This window comes from Myiozetetes cayanensis, unplaced genomic scaffold, assembly GCF_022539395.1.
Source record: "Myiozetetes cayanensis isolate MyiCay16 unplaced genomic scaffold, myiCay2020 scf6-25, whole genome shotgun sequence".
In the NCBI taxonomy this organism is placed as follows: Eukaryota; Metazoa; Chordata; class Aves; order Passeriformes; family Tyrannidae; genus Myiozetetes; species Myiozetetes cayanensis.
Window position 1 is genome coordinate 39990097 of NW_026087853.1, and position 14274 is coordinate 40004370.

Sequence of the window (14274 nt, forward strand, 5' to 3'; positions counted from 1 at the left end):
GCCACACCGATCCCCCAAACCATCCCAAGCTCCAGGGACCAGCCACTGTTCCCTACCATCCCATGGACAGGAGAGCCCAGACAGGTCCCTGCACCTCAGCAAAGTCACTGTGGTTTTAGGGAGCATCAGATATACTTATAAATGTAAATCATGGAATAAAATCACCTCCTCGGGAAAAAGATAAAGATTTCTGGGACTCCAGTTATGTTTAATTAAAGTGCCCATTTTATCTTTGAAAGAGCCACTGAAACAGAGTGTACCACATGTAAGACAGAAGGATGCTCATTTTTTATTAGTTTTCTGATTTTCCACAGAAAAGTGGATCATTCAGGAAGGTAGCAGGACATGCTGATGCCTGTGCTTTGCTTCCAAGATAGCTCTGTCAGAGTTATCTGAAGTACCTCGGATCCCCATCACCTCATGGTGTGGGGTGAGGTGCTGGCTTGGAAACAGTGAGACTATGCCTCTAGACCTCACAACCCCAACAGTAGGAGAGCCGTTCTCATATTAGGCATCAAAATATCGGGGTGCAGAAGCCCCCAAAAGTTCCAGTGGGCACAGTGTGTTGCCTTTAGCCATGGGGTCAGAGAGCCTAGGTTCGCAAGGCCAAGCAGGTCTAGGTCATCCCTGCAATGTGAAGTTCATTGGCATTAATTGCCTTACAGTGCCAGAGATAGAGGTAGGAGCAACCTCAGTGGTAGTGACATCAAACTCCTTAGGTCTTAGGTCAGATGCAGCAGTCACCAGCACCACGCAGACAGACAGGCTGAAAGATACCAGGATTCAGATGAGAGTCACATACTTTATCATTGCAAAAATATCTCAGAATACTTGCAAACCTCTGAACAGCAGGGAAATGCAGCCAGCTCTGAGACAGAGAGCAGCAGATAGCACACTGGAGCATTACAGAGTAATGGCAGGAAGGAAGGATTTTGAAGGTTCTTACTCACACCAAAAGGCATCCATGATGTTTGATGTCTATGCAAAACCATCTCCTCCTTCCCAACAGCACTAAAAAACTGCAGAGCCATCTCACCTGCATGCCCACCCCAGCCCCGGGTCCTCTCCCCAAGTGCCTAGGAGCAGAAAGGCACAACTGCAGTCCTGCAGGCCACAGATTTTTGCTTGCTCTCGTTTCAGTGCCACAGCCTTACTGGACAGATGCAGGGAGGGAAGGGGTGTTCCAAGGTTTCTCCTCATGCTGCCACAGGCTGTTTAAGAAGACAGAGAGGGCTGGGCCCAGCAAAGTGGTTTTGCCCCTGGAGGGTGTGCGGGGGTGACCCGAGCAGAGTGCTCTGGGTCCACAGGGCAAAGCATCCTGTCATCCTTATGCACCGAGTGCTTTGAGGAGAGGGGGAAGCGGGGTGATGACTGCGTCTGAGTGAATAGATTGTTATTTTAACGCCCAAATGGGTTTCATTACTAGGGTTTGGGTTTTTTCCTATTCCAAGGGGCAGCTAACAGTTTCTTAGGCTTTTTTAGAACAGGCTTTCCTGATCATGTCACCAATAAATGAAATTAAGAGTCTCTCTCCCCCCTCCCAACCCCCACATCTTCCTGCCAGATCCCTTTGGTGGGGAAGGGGAGTTAGCAATATTCACAGATCCCAGCCATTATGCCTTTCCTGCGTAATTTCTAAAATTCACTAAGGGAAAAGCTGGGGGGGCAGGGGGGGACAAAGAAAAACTCCTTTATTGTGCTGAGGCTCATAAATTCACTGCAGGATGATTTATAGCAGCAGAGCGCAGCACCTAACTCAAGTCAATGCAAGAGGTTAGTATGAAAGGTTAAGGAACTCGGTTCTGGCTGATTTATGGTTGGGCTGTCGGCTTTTATCCTGACCACAGCTCTGCAACTGTAGCTTGGGACTCTACAAAGCACAAGGGGGGTGGTGGTGTTAAAAAAATAATGTGTATTTAGACATTATCCCTGCCTATAAAACAAAGACCCCAAAATACCTAAATGACCAAGGAGCTTTCGTATCACCACATGCCACTGCAAAAGCAAAGCACCTCCACCCTTCTATTCCCAGGCTCCCAGACCAGAGGGAATTGCTGTGATCATCTTGTTTGCTTCCTGTATTACACAGGCAATAGGTTTTTCCCAGAAGCTGGGTTAAAACATGTCTTTCTGAAAGCTGCCCAAGCTTAAAACTCCAAAGCACCAAGAAACTACTCTGTCCCCAGGACAGGCAGAAGTGCCTTTAGTGACAACGCAATTATACTTTGCTCCAAAGATGAAACTTGTTTGATTCCATGATCCAGCCATTGCATCTTATAAAGCATTTTTGTTTGCAGGATGGAAAGGTTCCATGTACGTAGATATTTCTATTTGCAAGTGTGCAGTCAGTGATGTCCCAACTATTTCTCCCCAATAACATGACTGAATCATGCCCTACATAGCCTCCTGTTATATAATTTATTTGATTACCTTGCCAAAAATCTTTTCAACTTCCTGCACCACTTGTCCATCCAGAGGAGAGTAGAACTGGGTGCAACATTTGAGTAGCAGCCTTGCAAAGTGTCTTACAACCTCTGCTCCCAGAAATATGCAGTGTTACTGCTGGTGTCACACGGGTAGTATTTTCATTAAAATCCAGGAACAAATTTGCTTTCACTTTATAAAGTTCCATTTTAATTCCACATCCTAGAAGGTTTTAGTCTGGTAGTATTAAGACAGGCATCCTCAAGAAATTTGAGTAGGCAGATTTAATGTAAGTTGACTTTACCAAGCAGGCTGTATTCCTGTTTGAAAAGGACAAGCAGTTTCTCTCACAAGACCCATTCCTGTGAAATTGTATTGGCAAAATACTTTTGTCTTTGCTGTTTACATTAACCACTGCACTTTCAGTCCATAACTGATATCAGACTACTCTGTCTATACCTCCCTGAATCAACTTTCAGTCCCAGACTTTGCATTGTTTATTCTTGAAGTCTTATGGATTTGCCCTAGATTTATTTACCTGTGTGTAAATGAGAGCCCAGTCTGGGCAACTGGGAGCAGTTCTATCCAACCATCCCTGCTGGAGAACGGACATAGTGAGGATACTTTCACAGTAATATTTTGCAGCAATGATTCAATTCCACAAGTGCCTTTAAGTTTATTACTTTGTTAGAGAAAATTGCATTTTTCCTTTGATTTTTTTATATAAGAGCATCTGTCTTTCAAAGATTCGAGGAGCTGGGCTGTGTTAAGGCTCCAGCCTAGAACTGGCCATGAAGTTTTCCTGCTCAGGAGGAAGGAAGGAATGGGAGCCAGAGGCAACCCTCAGGTACTCCATCTTCCTTTTTCTGCTGCATAGGGCAGGGTGTTACTCAGCTGCCCCAGCCAGGACACAGTGTCCTTCAGTGCCTGCCAGAGCTCTTGGCCATCCTGGTCTTTGCCCATAATGTGCAGAAATCCCAACCCCACAATCACCCCTCCCAATCTGCTTTTCCAGCAGCTACCTCCCAGCATGGCACAGAAAAAATGTTCATGTACCAGCCGGTCAGCAGCATAGAGGGGACAGTGTCACTGTCTGTTTGCAAATGCTCCCTGCACCAAGGATACGCTCCTGGTCAAAAATAGCCTTTGAGTTTACATGTATTGGCTAAACAAATCACAAAGCTTTTCATTCCACTTGAAACCTGAATCTCCTGAGGATTTCTAATCAGCAAGACAGAAATGTACCCTTATGTGTTCAGGAAAGATATTATTTGTTTCTTATCTGTGTAACTAAGCTTTCTGTTCTCACTTCATTTTCTTTTCAGTCAATTATGGTTGAATGAGCTCAGATTTTAATATTTGCATGTTTATGCTACTAGTCACTGTTCCTGCTGCTTCTGGAAAACAGAGGATATTGTTTTATGGCCCATATGAGGCAAAGAGAGAGAGAGAGAAAAAAAAAGTTAACTTTAACTTTAGACTCTTCTTTACCCAATTTTTGAAGAACCACTCATGGGTCTTCCTGCTCTTGGCTCTTAAATGATTTGCATAATACTCAAAGTGCTTCAGATGTACAAGTATCTTTGAGAGTTATTAGGTGAAGGTGAAGTACAGAATAACTTTGCCAAATTATTGTATTCTGGGAAGGTAGGCATTTGCATAAAGAACCGTGCACAACTGGTAAGACGCTTAAATGCTCAATGTATGGTATTTCAAGTAAAAAAATATCATCTCTCCCTCTCCTCTTGCTTTCCTTATCATCAGTTGACATCAATATTTAAAAGCCTTGGCAGAAAATCTAAATCACAGATAAAGAAGTAATACAAACAGAAAGCCTAATCCTGCTGCCAACAAGTTGAACAGCAAAAATTTTATTGACGTTAGCACAGGACAGATTGGGCCCAGGCACACAGAAATTGGGACAAGTTGCTATCTAGGCTGTATGAGCCAACATAACACAGTCTCAGGAGGTTAGGGAGATTTCCCTTTGAAAACTCCTCCACCCAAATGCTTGAAATGCTGGAGTTTCATATGACTAAGAGAAGGAGACAGTTCCCAAAACTCAACTTCCCTCACAGACCTGGATATATACTTCCTGGACAGCTCCAAAAATATATATATTTCTCTTTTTAGCAGGTAGGAAAACAAAGTTTAAAGCCTACGTGCCTGTACTAGTTGAACATACGTGTATGTGTACTTTTTACTGGAATGGTGGGCTGAAGAAATTAGTATTTTTAACGACTGTTCCGTATTCCTTCACCCTTCAAGCTCAGACATCTCTTTATGGGTCACCAGTTTAATGCTGTGAGCAGCCATAGCTGCAGGGAGGCCACTCTGCTCTCTGCGATCCTTCATAACCTTACCAGAGAAATCTCTCAAGAGATTGAAATATCAGTACAATGACCCTGAATTGGCCTCTGCTTCTGTAAGGATACTATGCAAGAGGTGTGTCATCAGCAGGCCTGAATAGCACCATCACTGGACTGAGCTTTACTGGAGGTTTGTTCCTCCAGTGGATTAATTTAATTTCCAAATAAATTCAGTTCCCCATGACCATATTTGCAGCTCAAAGGACAAGGACATTATCTTGCAGACCCAGTCATAACCACATCACTTTTCTTTTCCTGCTGTAGTTATGTAGGGATTTCAAAGGAGGGCAGTCCAGAAGGATCAGCTTGGCAAACTCAAACTAGTTTCTAATAGCAAACCAAGACAGTGCTTGGTAGCTTGTCACATGCAGGTATGAAACAGAGGTCAGGGTCAAGCATCCAAGAGGGCACCACCTCCCCAGTGTCTCTTGCAACAGGTTTCCTGGGCAGTTGCCAAAGCCAGGGCACCAACTCAGCCTGCCAGGCTTGCACCCAGGGTAACACAGAAATTGTGCCCCTGGGGAGGAGGAGCTGGACACAAGGCAATGGGTGGAGTCCCATTTCATCCTCAGCCATGGAAGTAACCAGACTCTTCTTTCTGTGGTATCTGTGAGGTCTTTCTTCATCTGCACAGTTCAGTGATCTCATCCTTGCTGCTTGTCCCAAGGCAAGATAAATATATGGATTTAAGGTGAGTGAAGGTTTTTAAAACAAATCTCTTCTTGTCCCCCAAGGAACCTAAAAAAAAATCATATTTCAGCTTTCTGGTTTTTTTAAATGGCAGCACACAACTCCATTGCCCTCCCAGAAATATCACCAAAGAACTGCCTCAAATTTGACCTGTAAGAGTGCTGATGCAGTTGAAGTAAATTATGCCCGTCATCCAGAGTGAACTGTTATTCCCATTTTCCTTATAAAAAGAATATTAACTTAGTAAAAAAAAAAAAATGCTGAGTTTCTTGGAACTAGCTATCGGTCCACTGGGTCAATTTAAGGTATTTTTAGTGCATATATATAGCGTATATTTTCTTCATGCTGCTTGAGGCCTTGAAGAGGAACTACTATACTTCTTCCAATGTTTTTCAGTGTCATGTGTTGTATAAAAAAAAAGATATCAGATAGACACATCCCTGGACTCTCTCCTCTTGTCCAGGCTGGCTGAAAGTTTTGCTGATTCTGACTGTTGGAACACAACCAACCCAAACCCAAGCAGCCCCCTCCTTCTGAACAGCATTATTCTTTTTAAGCATCATTAGATTTTCTCTCTCTTCTCTCTCTCTCTCAATTTTTTTTTTTTTTTTAATATTGAGGAGTCAAATGCCTTGTGTGGATCACCATGATATCATCAGAGCCAATTTCTGTGAGGTGAAAAACCAGCCTGGGTATTCAGTCCTCCTGTGTATTCAATACACTAACACTGCTGTAGAGAATTCTGCTGGGGAGGAAGATGGGAAAATACAACAGGTAAAAAGATGTGTCTTAACCCCTCTAGTAACAGCAGGTTCATGTTTCAGACTCGTAGGGTCACAGCCTGATGTGTTTCTTAAAAAGAGTCAAAGAGTCACAAGTACTGTTCACTAAGCAGATGTTCTCCAGGTAATATAGCAAGGACATGTTTGTTTGCTTGATACTGTTTTGCCAACATATTTAACAGTCTTGCCCTTACAGAGCTGTAGTCTGCTCAATTAAATTTCTGTTCAAAAGGAGAGTGAAAAGGAAGCAAAGGACCAGCTTCGAGGTGTAAAACTAGTGCTATCCTCATTGAAACCACTCGTCAGCACTGAAGCCAACAGAACAAACAACTTTAAATAAGGAAAAATCTGACATTTTCTAGCCATGTTCTGGCTGCAAATATGGTTTTGACAATCATTGGCAAGCAGCTTAAAGCTGTTCCCATTCCTGTCAGCAGAGAGTTTGCTGGTGGGCAACTCACCATTGCCACAAAGTAAAGTAGACTTTACTTCCAGTAAAGTAGACTTGAGTTCACACATGCCTTACACACATGTGACATGTGTAACTAGGAATAATTCAAATAGAAATAATCACATTAGCTCAAAAAGGGAGATCAGAAAGCCTTATTGACTTTACAGGCAATGACACCTTCACTCTGATCAGTGTGTTTAGGACCAAGTCTTGATGCTCATTTAATACCACTGAAAAAAACAGAGGCCCACTGGAAGACACCACAGGTCTGAGTAATATATTTTGACCCTCTGTGATTTGGGGGGCTTTTTGTCTTTGATGGCTTGATATGACAGAATTCAATGCAGAGGTTCACTCAAATGGTATGGAAATTTCAGAGTCACAGACAGCACAGAATTCCTCTTAGGAGAAGCTGGGTATTGTGAACCCTTATAAATCTATCATTTATGTCAAAATATATCAATTAGTGTGAGATGATAGATCCCTCCTCATATGTAAATCATGACCATAATATCTAATTTATTAGATACCACTTGCCCAATAAACCTAATGTCTTAAGCCAAACAATAGAGAGTTACTTTGTCCATAGAAACCTCAGTGTTGCATGAGAACTCAAGAGTGAGGTTGGCCTGATTGCAAGAAGGGATTGAAATCATTCCTGTGCCACCATAGCAGAACTGTTTGTTGGATTCAGTGTCCTTGACCCAGGGCAGTGAATATTTCTGATTTCACTACTGAAAAGTGGGGAGAAGTGAATACCATATAAAAGTATTCAGAGACCAGAGAAACCGCATGGAAAAGGGAACTCTGGCTGAGCTGCTTGAGCCTTCATGAACCAATGGAATTTGTCCTAAAAGAGTGTGGGCAGGCACTGATGATTCAGTGGAACATCATGGTAGCAATATGGTCAGTCTCTGAATCTATTTGGGATCTAGAGTGATCTGAGGAGAGAAGGAAATCTGGAAAATTCAGGTCTGGACACAACTGGATTAATGCACACCAAGGCAGAGACACAGATACACCAGCATGTGCCTGGGCTACTGGACAGGGAACGCAAGGTGAACCGTGCCTTGGAAAATGGTCAACCCAAAAGCTTTTGCAACGTTTAAATCAAGTAATTCCTTAAATCCATCGGCTTTTCCTGGTCTGATGCATAAAGATGGGTTTCACATGCTCTGTATGTGCAGTTCTCCACATGCATGCTTCACTCACACGTGTTCACTGTGGGCCTGAGCAGCATCCCTCATTAGTAAGCAACCCGGTTATGCAGTGCTGCTGCTCTCAGCACATTTTTGTTAACCACATCTGAGTCAGGTCGAATTGAAGGGTTACTACTTCTGTGCAAGTAATCAGAAGTTTAAACTGCATCTGGGTAAATATTCACCACTGAATGAGGATTTAAGCTCAACAGAGTCAGGGATCATCAAGGAAATGCCCATGGCTTGTCTGGGTGTGCTGCCATCTGTCTGCAAGGTTTTGTCCTTTTTCAGTGGCAAATGTGGGCCTAGTGCTGGTGCACATGAAGGACTGGTGGCTTCACAGAGAAGCAGGTGTTTTGAAAGCTTTAAATAGCTCTGCCACATACTTCAGACATGACTGGCAGTGCTCCGAGTATTCTGCCCTGCATTATTTGGCCAAGAAGCCTCAGTCTTTAACTTCCAGCCTTGGCCATTTCAACCTTGAGCCTCCATATGTCTCAGTCCTTCAGAGCATCCTACCACTGAGTCTTGCTTAACATAAGGTACAGCTTCCTGGGGTGCTGTTCAAGCATGCCAATGGAGGGAGACATAATGAGAACCCATGGCAGGGCATCTGTAATTTAAGCCAGGATTTGAACCCAGGCCTTGGCAGATGTCTAGGAGAACTTTGCCCAAGTGTGATTGTTTTTCTCCTTTCTTTTTCCAAGTGTTTGTATCCCAGTTTGCACTAAGTTTTATTGAAAACATCAGGCTAATAGCAATGGTTGAGTAGTTTTTGCCTCTTTTTTCCCTTTTCTTTCTGGAATGCAGCCATCAAAATAAACATTAAATGCAAAATGCTGGGGCTTGAGTTATTACTTGTGAGGGTGCTGGGAGGGAAATTTATAGCAACATTACTGTGTTTTGCTAGAAATCTCTTAATGCACCAAAGTGGAGAGGTGTGTGTGTTTTTTATTAAAATGTTACACTCTATAAATCTGAGCAGCAGGGAGGACACAGGTGGCCCTGGGGCTCAGCTGACTGGACTGTCATTTTAAACTTGGGGAAGGTTTGTCTGACTGTCCTCCCACCCCATCCCAGCATCAGCACAGCCACAGGCTGTGTGCCTCCCAGGCTGCAGTGGCTGTGGAGGCTCTGCATTTGTTTCATTACAGGAGCTCCGGTACTTAAAGGGGACCTACAAGAAAGATGCAGAGGGACTTTTTACAAGAACATGTAGTGATAGGACAAGGGAGAGTGGCTTTAAACTGAAAGAAAGCAGGTTTAGGTTAGACATTAGGAAGAAATTTTTCATTGTGAGCATGGTGAGGCACTGAAACAGGTTGTCCAGAGAAGGTGTGAGAGCCCAGTCCCTGGAAATGTTCAAGACCAGCCTGAATGGAGCTTTGAGCAACCTCCTCTAGTGGAAGGTGTCCCTGACTATGGCAGAGGGGCAGGAACTGGGTGATTTTTAAGGTCTCTTCCAACTCAAACCATTCTGTGATTTTATGATTCATTGCTGTTATTGTTGTTGCTGCTCAGTTTACTCCCTCTTCTTGTCCTTCTGACCTTTAAGCCACCAAAGATGACAAAGTCACACTGCTCCTACTTTGATAGTGAACTTCCTAATGATGTAATTCAGACAATTCTCCTTTCTGGACTTCCTTGGTGACTTTCTCCTGTGCCCTGGCGAGTGCGTCCTGATGAGAAGGTATCAAGAGCCCTAAAAGCTGAGGGTGGCTACTGGGCAGAGGTCTGCTGCTGTGTCTGGGGAAGATTGTTGGCTGTGCAATTTGGAGACTTGGGTGCACTTCACCAAGCTTGCTCAGTAGTCTAAATCACAGTGACCTGATTTCTGTGCGAGCTGCTGCAGGTTTCTCAGGCTCCAGGGAAAGCTGAGGAAGCTCAGGACCTAGAGAAATCCCGGTCACTGGTGCCCCTGTGTCTGTCAGTAGATCAGGTCCCTTCTCCTGAAACTTGGGGGCTGGCAGAGCCACTCACCTGGGCAGGCAGCTGAGACTGCTGAGCTGCTCACTGGAGGGAAGGGCGGAGACCCGCGGGACTCCTGGGCTCTTTCCCAGCTCCCAGTAGAAAGCACATACTGTGGTTTAGTGTGAGTTCGGGCAATCACTTTGTTTGAGACTTATCTTCTCTGCCTTAAAACAAGGCTGCTTCCCTCAGTGTGAGACTTTACAATAAGTATGTGGCATCTTCATGGGATGTACATCCAGGCATCCCCTCAGCCCATTCCACTGCTTGCAAAATTTCTTGGATGCTTTTTATAAGATCAACCCTGGGCCATCCTGTGGAGGGAATCTGTGAACCCTGTGAACTGATTCCCCCTTAATTAGGCATGGCTCTGACACAATAGGCCTTGATAGGATTTTTTTGCAAGAGTTCGAAAAAAAATAAGGAATAGCAGCGTTCCTGGAAGGCTTAAAAAAATAAACAAGCAAACGAATAACAGCAAAGGAAAGGTCACAGCTATGGTCCAGGAGACTCGAAGAGCAGCATTAAGCCCCTGCTAGGAATCACATCTGCTCGGAGATCCCGTCGCTGCGGCTGCGAGACCCAGCCGCAGTGGAAAGTTGAGCTCGTGGGGAGCCGCGGTGGAGCCGGGCAGCCCCCGGGCCGGATGGTGTGTGCCCGCGGCCGCCGAGGGCCGCAGGTCAGCGGGAGGGCAGCGGAGTGTCCCGAGAGAACACGCCGAACGAAGAAGTCGATCGCGTATATTTGCAAATCTCCCTTGTCCTGCTCCCCTCCCTTTTCGGGACAGGTCTGGAGGGGACTTTTCCACGACTTGCCTGAGCTCCCCAAAAAGAATACATTCCCCTTCCTTGTACCTCCCCCGAATGAAGCTGCTGAAGAAAGGGGAACTTTCCTCTGGCTCCAGTGCCTTAGACACCGGCTCTCCGAGCAGCGGGATAGGGGAAAGTCGCTGCCATGGCCTCGGAGCACGCGATGGGACTGCAGTGAGGACGCTCCCTACCTGGGCCAGGAACTCCGTGGCGCACTGCAGCCATAGCCCTGAGCGCCTAAATCTTGCTGGTGCAGCAGATTTTGGCGCAAATCACACGGAAAAAAAGATTGTGCGTGGTGCACTGACCACCTAACATCTCGCTGTGATATCTGTAATTCGGACGCAATTATAAACAGGAAAAAAACCAACAACATCACGGTTATAATTCTTAGCAGTGAGTCTGGAGTTGCTTTATTTGGGGAGATCTATTCTTGTTTGATTTAGGGATGGGTTGAGGGAGCTGCCTGGAAATTGCAACGAGAAGGGTGCATTTTTTTTACAAACACCTGGGGTGGAAATATCTCTCAGAGTGTAAGATAAGTAGAGGAATAAACGAAATTCAAGAGTCGGGCGGTACCGAGGACGGGGCTAAGCCGGCCTCCCCATCGAGGCAGCCTGAGAGCTCCGGGGTGCCGAGCAGAGCACGGCGGAGCGCGGGAACGGACGAGTGTCTGCCGCCCCTCTCCCAGACCTGGGATCGCCTGGCCCTGAGTGCTTCACATTTGTAATTAAAAGTATCCACGCTTCCCTGGGAGAACTTTTCATCCTCACTCGGCAGCAGGCACCAGCTGTTCTTCGCCGAGGGATGGTGGAGGTGGGTCGCCGGGCTGGGGCAGAGGCGTCCCCGGGGCCCGGGCGGCGAGGCAGGGTCTCAGCACCAGGTGTGACAGTCCGGGGGCGAGCTCACTTTCGCTCAGCCTCCTGTCTGCCCCAGAATGTCTCCGTCCTCTCTCCCTCGTCCCCGCGGCCGTGGGCTGGCCCAGCTCTACCCTGCTCACAAAGGTCAGGGGGAGCCGCGGTCGCCGCGCTGACAGGTGCAACAACTGCCAGTGGATGCCTGAGGCTCGGAGTCCCCTTCTCCCCAACCTCTTTGTTTCTAGCTCAGGGCAAGGAGGACATTCCCAGGTCGATGCACCGCACGGGGAAATGCCTATCCCGCGGCACATCGCAGCCTTGGCCTCGGTAGGTCACCAGAGCCGGGCGCTGGGCGCTTGGGGCGGTGGTTCCTCCCGGTGCCGTAGCACAGTTCCAGGACAGCCGGGTGGTACCCAGAGCGCGGCGACGCATCCCCAGGGCTTCGCTGCTTCGCCGAGCCGCCCAGCCCGACGGTTCACCTCTGCTCCCACGGGCTGTGCCGTGCACCGTCCCGGGGAGCCCTCGGCAGGAGGGCCGCCAGCCCGCCGTACCGCCGCCGCCCGCCTTCCCTGAAGCTGCTCTGTGCCCGGGCTTCTGACTCAAGCGAAAATAGCGCCTGACTTCAGAGCCAGTAGTGGCGAGGTCACACGCAACAGGAAAGTATTAAGCAAATTAATAGCAAGTGTATTTTTTCCCTCATGAAGGAAATTACAGACAGCCACTAAAAATTTCAGGCCTGGGATGACATATTAAATACAGACACTCCTGCATCGCAGATCGCGTCCGGGGGTGCTTGGAAGCGAGGTGAAGTGCGCAGAACAGCTTTAACTCAGCCCAGCACTACTGCCTAAGCCCGGGCTGGGGTTCCGAGGGAGGCCGCCGAGCCGAGCCTCCCCGACCTGGCTCAGCACGGCCCGGGGCACTGTGCCGGCGGGGTGCGCTCCGAGATGGAGCGAGGAGCTAAGTGAGGTGCGGGGGTCGTGGGGGCCGCCCCTGCTCCGTCTTCCCATTGGTTCTCACACAGTGGCGTCACGCGGGGCCCCGCGAGCACGATGCCAGAAGCAGTGATTTTCCATATTTTTCTGGGACGGTGGGGGAGGACGGGACCGAGGGGTTTGTGCTGCCCCGGAGACCCTGGGCTCCACTGCCCACCCGGACTCAGCTCAGGGCACAGCCCTCGGCCACTGGAGAGGGCCCAGCAGCCCTTCTCCGGCCGCGGCAGCTTCGGGGTCTGTGTGCAGGACCGGGTGCAGCTTGACGCGAGCACGGCTTTGCCTGAAAAAGAAAACAAAATTATATATAAAAAATTAAATCAATCAAACAACAACAACAACAAAACCTACCAGAAATAAGAGAACAAAAAACCTCAGCTGGAAAGCCCTTGCAGCCCGAGGCAGTGCCCTGCGGCACCTTACCAACCTCGGGACCGTGCGAGAGGAGCAGGCCTTGGTCACTCTGGCCTCCTCCAGACTCTGTCCCTTGTGCCCCGCACGGAATGGGCTGGGGACCTCCGTCCGGCCGCCTCCACCCAGAGCGGGCACCGGGGCCCCACCATGAGCCGCTCAGTCCGCTGACCGGCAACGGAGGGTAGCCTGGGTCCCTCGGGTCCCGCACCCACCGTTCCTCGGTGACTGCTTTGGTGACACCATCCAGGTACACAGACAGGTGGCCATGTACACATGGATCCGCATGGAACACACCGTCCCCGGCGCAGCAAGGCGGAACGGGCTGCGCAGCGAGGCCACGGGGAGCCGCGGGCAGCGCGGCTGCGGGGCCACAGCCCAAAGGCGCAAGGACTGAGGGGTGAGAGCCTGCGGGAAGCGGAGCAGGCGCTTCCGCCTTACTGAGGTGGTGGTAGGAGTAGCAGGGGGCTGTTCGGAGGAGGTGGATGGAAAAGCTTTGCCCGCAGAAGCCCGGGGAGGTAGGTGGCCAGCCTGTGTCGTCTCGGAGCCTGCTCCTTCGCTTTCCCTGGGAAGAGAAGAGCTGGTCAGCTCCACTTCTCTGCCAACACCTTCTTGACATGATGAACGTATTTTAGTAACAACAAACATTTATCGGCATTTATCCCCGAAGAAAGGTGCAAAAGGCAGGACAGCAAAGCCCCCGCCAAGCGCTGCTCAGGCCCCAGACAGTGCCCGGGGGAAGGCAGGAGCCAAGAGCGCAAGGCAGCAGGTACGGTCGGGACGGTCGCTAGGCAAGCTCCACGCCCGAAAAAAAGATGCAACCATCGTTGCCGGGAAAAAAAAAAAAAAAAGGGAGATTAGCGCGAATACTTTTTCCTCTCTCCCTCCTTGCAGTGGTGTTATAAATAGGTCGCCTTCAGATCTCAGTCCAGTACAAAAGGAGCCCGCTGCTCTGAAGTGGCCACACAAACCAAACCTTTGGGGAAACAAACTCGAGGCAGTTTCCAAGAGCAGTGCTCTGCCAAAGTGCCGGGAGGGAACGGTGTGAAAAATCCCCCTTCTCTCTATTTCCCTCTCCAGTGACCCCGCTCCCTGAACCGAGATATTTACTCTCCCACCTCTCTGAGGAAGGGAGCAGGACCTGGGGTTCTGGAGCCGGCACCCCGGAGTCCTGTCGGGACTCTCCTCAGCCATCCTGTCTCTGCTCCGACTGCAGCCACCGGGAGTGTGGGGAGGACGGTGGAGGCTTGAGGGGACACGGTGGGTTTCCCTCGGAGGTGACTGGGAAAGCAGGGAAGAGCATTCCTGCCTCCTCTCCCCGG